This window comes from Arachis ipaensis, chromosome B10 (assembly GCF_059453495.1).
Source record: "Arachis ipaensis isolate K30076 ecotype BB chromosome B10, ASM5945349v1, whole genome shotgun sequence".
In the NCBI taxonomy this organism is placed as follows: Eukaryota; Viridiplantae; Streptophyta; class Magnoliopsida; order Fabales; family Fabaceae; genus Arachis; species Arachis ipaensis.
This window is the reverse complement of record NC_142435.1, coordinates 51,179,485-51,184,328: the sequence shown is the minus strand read 5'-3', so window position 1 is coordinate 51,184,328 and position 4,844 is coordinate 51,179,485. Positions and strand designations below refer to the sequence as shown.

Sequence of the window (4,844 nt, the reverse complement as noted above, 5' to 3'; positions counted from 1 at the left end):
ACCTAAGTAATTTACCTCTGCTATTGCAGGGTTCTCAGGATCATAGGCTTCTTCTTCAGAAGATGCCTCTTGAGTACTGTTGGATGCAGCTTGCATTCCATTCAGACTCTGAGAGATCATATTGACTTGCTGAGTCAATATTTTATTCTGAGCCAATATGGCATTCAGAGTATCAACTTCAAGAACTCCCTTCTTCATAGGCATCCCATTATTCACAGGATTCCTTTCAGAAGTGTACATGAACTGGTTATTAGCAACCATGTCAATGAGTTCTTGAGCTTCTGCAGGCGTTTTCTTTAGGTGAATGGATCCACCTGCAGAAGTGTCCAGTGACATCTTTGATAGCTCAGATAAACCATCATAGAATATATCCAGGATGGTCCATTCTGAAAGCATGTCAGAGGGACACTTTTTGGTCAACTGTTTGTATCTTTCCCAAGCTTCATAGAGGGATTCACCTTCTTTCTGTCTGAAGGTTTGAACATCAGCTCTAAGCTTGCTCAGCTTTTGAGGAGGAAAGTACTTGGCTAAGAAAGCCGTGACCAGCTTATCCCAAGAGTTCAGGCTGTCTTTAGGTTGAGAATCCAACCATAATCTAGCTCTGTCTCTTACAGCAAAAGGGAAAAGCATGAGCCTGTAGACTTCAGGATCTACTCCATTAGTCTTAACAGTATCACATATCTGCAAGAATTCAGTTAAGAACTGAAAAGGATCTTCAGATGGAAGTCCATGAAACTTGCAGTTCTGCTGCATCAGAGAAACTAATTGAGGTTTCAGCTCAAAGTTGTTTGCTCCAATGGCAGGAATGGAGATGCTTCTTCCATGTAAATTGGAATTAGGTGCAGTAAAGTCACCAAGCATCCTCCTTGCATTATTATTATTTTCGGCTGCCATCTCCTCTGCCTGTTTGAAAATTTCTGAAAGGTTATCTCTGGATTGTTGTATTTTAGCTTCTCTTAATTTTCTCTTCAGAGTCCTTTCAGGTTCTGGATTTGCTTCCACAAGAATGTTCTTATCCTTGCTCCTGCTCATATGACAAGGAAGAATGGCCAAAAAAATGATAATAATAATAGAGATCCTTTATACCACAGTATAGGGATCCCTTTGTGAGTGGAAGAGAAGGGGGAGACAAAGAATGTGATGTAAAGGAAGAAATGCAACTGTACGAATGGAAGAGATGTGAGATGAGATGTTAGGATATGAATGAATAAATAGAATAGGATGGGGGAGGGATAATTTTCGAAAATTATTTTGAAAAAGAGTTAGTGATTTTTGAAAATGGTTTTTTGAAAATTTGTTAGTAATTTTCGAAAATTAAGTTTTAAAAATTAAAATAATTAATAAATTAAAAAGAAATTTTGAAAAAGGGGAGAGATATTTTCGAAAATGAGAGAGAGAGAGTTAGTTAGATGGTTTTGAAAAAGTTAAGAAACAAACAAAAAGTTTGTTAGTTTGTTGAAACAAGTTTTGAAAAAGATAAGAAGTTAGGAGGTTAGAAAAGATATTTTGAAAAGATATTTTTGAAAAAGATAAGATGAGAAGATATTTTTGAAAAGATATGATTGAAATTAGTTTTGAAAAAGATTTGATTTTTAAAATCACAATTAATGACTTGATTCATAAGAAATCACAAGATATGATTCTAGAACTTAAAGTTTGAATCTTTCTTAACAAGCAAGTAACAAACTTCAAATTTTTGAATCAAAACATTAATTGATTAGTTTATTTTCGAAAATTTTATATAAAAATAAGAAAAAGATTTTTGAAAAATATTTTTGAAATTTTCGAAAATAACTAATAATTTTGAAAAAGATTTTATTTTTGAAAAAGATTTTGAAAAAGATAAGATTTTCAAATTGAAAATTTGATTTGACTCATTGGCAACAACTTGATTTTAAAAATTTTTGAAAAAGTCAATCCAAATTTTCGAATTTGATGAGAGAAAAAGGGAAAGATATTTTTTTGAATTTTTTTTGAATTTTTATGATGCAAGAGAAAAACACTAAAAGGATGCAATGCATGAAATTTTTAGATCAAAACAATGAATGCATGCAAGAATGCTATGAATGTCAAGATTAACACCAAGAACACTTTGAATGTCATGATGAACATCAAGACACAATTTTGAAAAATCTTTAATGCAAAGAAGACATGCAAGACACCAAACTTAGAAATCTTTCATGTTTAGACTCTAAGAAACGAAAAATGCATATGAAAAACATGAAAAGACACAAAACAAAAAATCATCAAGATCAAACAAGAAGACTTACCAAGAACAACTTGAAGATCATGAAGAACACTATGAATGCATGATATTTTCGAAAAAATGCAAGATGCATATGCAAGTGACACCAAACTTATAATGTGACTCAAGACTCAAACAAGAAACAGAAAATGTTTTTGATTTTTATGATTTTCTAATTTTTTTGGATTTTTATTTTATATTTTTCGAAAATTAAAAGGAAAAATAAGGATTCCAAAATTTTTAATATGAATTCCAGGAATCTTGCCATGTTAGTCTAAAGCTTCAGTCCAGGAATTAGACATGGCTCACTAGCCAGCCAAGCTTTCAAAGAAAGCTCCAGTCCAAAACACTAGACATGACCAATGGCCAGCCAAGCTTCAGCAGGTGATCAGAAACAGTAGCAGGTGGATTAACTCCAACTAACTTGCTCTTGATAACAAATTGCTGCCTCAGTCCAAATGAATTTAGACATGGCTTTACAGCCAGCCAGGCTGCAACATATAATTACATGGGCTGGAGTGATTAGTTGAATACCAATCCCAAAGTAGTTTGGGTATGGCTTTACAGCCAGATATGATTCAACATATTTCATGAAACACTAGAATTCATTCTTAAAAATTTTGAAGCCATAGAATAATTTTATTTTTGAAAACATTTTTATTTTTTTCGAAAACAGATGAGAAAATTTTAGAAATTTTTTTTTTGAAAAATTTTTGAAAATAAAATAAAAAGAAAATTACCTAATCTGAGCAACAAGATGAACCGTCAGTTGTCCATACACGAACAATCCCCGGCAACGGCGCCAAAAACTTGGTGCACGAAATTGTGATGTCCAGGCTCGAACAATCCCTGGTAATGGCTCCAAAGCTTGGTGCTTTGATCTTAATTCATAATTGTCACAACTTCGATACAACTAACCAACAAGTGCACTGGGTCGTCCAAGTAATACCTTACGTGAGTAAGGGTCGAATCCCACGGAGATTGTTGGTATGAAGCAAGCTATGGTCACCTTGCAAATCTCAGTCAGGCGGATTTAAACATGATACTTTATTAGATTAAAATAAACAATAAAAGGGATAGAAATACTTATGTAGATTCATTGGCAGGAATTTCAGATAAGCGAATGGAGATGCTTTTCGTTCCTCTGGACCTCTGCTTTCCTGCTATCTTCATCCAATCAGTCTTACTCCTTTCCATGGCTGGCTTTATGTGATACATCACCACTGTCAATGGCTACTTTCGGTCATCTCACGGGAAAATGATCCAATGCCCTATCACGGCACGGCTAATCGTCTGGAGGCATCACCCTTGTCAATGGCTTCATCTTATCCTCTCAGTGAATAATATGCTCACGCACCCTGTCACGGCACGGCTATTCATCTGTCGGTTCTCGATCATGCTGGAATAGGATTTACTATCCTTTTGCGTCTGTCACTAACGCCCTGCAATCGCGAGTTCGGAGCTCGTCACAGTCATTCAATCATTGAATCCTACTCGGAATACCACGGACAAGGTTTAGACTTTCCGGATTCTCTTGAATGCCGCCATCATTCTAGCTTACGCCACGAAGATTCTGGTTAGGAGATCTAAGAGATACTCATTCTAGCTTAATTCATGTAGAACAGAAGTGTTTGTCAGGCACGCGTTCATAGGGGAGAAGGATGATGAGCGTCACACATAATCATCACCTTCATCACGTTCTTGGGTGCAAATGGATATCTTAGAAGAGAAATAAGAAGAATTGAATAGAAAACAGTAGTACTTTGCATTAATCTTTGAGGAACAGCAGAGCTCCACACCTTAATCTATGGAGTGTAGAAACTCTACCGTTGAAAATACATAAGTGAAAGGTCCAGGCATGGCCGAGATGGCCAGCCCCCTAAAACGAGATCAATAGTCTCCTAAGATGAACAATGGAATAAAACTGAGACCAAAGATGGTCAAAAAGACTAGTAAAAGGTCCTATTTATAATAAACTAGCTACTAGGGTTTACATGAGTAAGTAATTGATGCATAAATCCACTTCCTGGGCCCACTTGGTGTGTGTTTGGGCTGAGCTTGAGTGTTGCACGTGCAGAGGCCATTTGTGGAGTTGAACGCCAGTTTCTGTGCCAGTTTGGGCGTTCAACTCTGGTTTTGGATCCTTTTCTGGCGCTGGACGCCAGATTTGGGCAGAGAGCTGGCGTTGAACGCCAGTTTACGTCGTCAATTCTTGGCCAAAGTATAGACTATTATATATTGCTGGAAAGCCCTGGATGTCTACTTTCCAATGCAATTGGAAGCGCGCCATTTCAAGTTCTGTAGCTCCAGAAAAGCCACTTTAAGTGCAGGGAGGTCAGAATCCAACAACATCAGCAGTCCTTTTTCAACCTCTGAATCTGATTTCTGCTCAAGTCCCTCAATTTCAGCCAGAAAATACCTGAAATCACAGAAAAACACACAAACTCATAGTAAAGTCCAGAAATGTAATTTTAACATAAAAACTAATGAAAACATCCCTAAAAGTAACTAGATCCTACTAAAAACATACTAAAAACAATGCCAAAAAGCGTATAAATTATCCGCTCATCACGATCTCCCCGTGGAGGTGGAACACAAG

The 4,844-nt window shown here is 36.4% G+C and overlaps 1 non-coding gene across 1 annotated transcript; it reads left to right on the top strand.

Annotated features, from left to right (window-relative positions):
• The first annotated feature begins 390 nt into the window (after positions 1-390).
• Positions 391-498, top strand: LOC148580011 (small nucleolar RNA R71). Its single transcript, XR_015896687.1, has one exon. It is a non-coding gene; the product is annotated as a small nucleolar RNA R71 (small nucleolar RNA).
• The last annotated feature ends 4,346 nt before the right edge of the window (positions 499-4,844 follow it).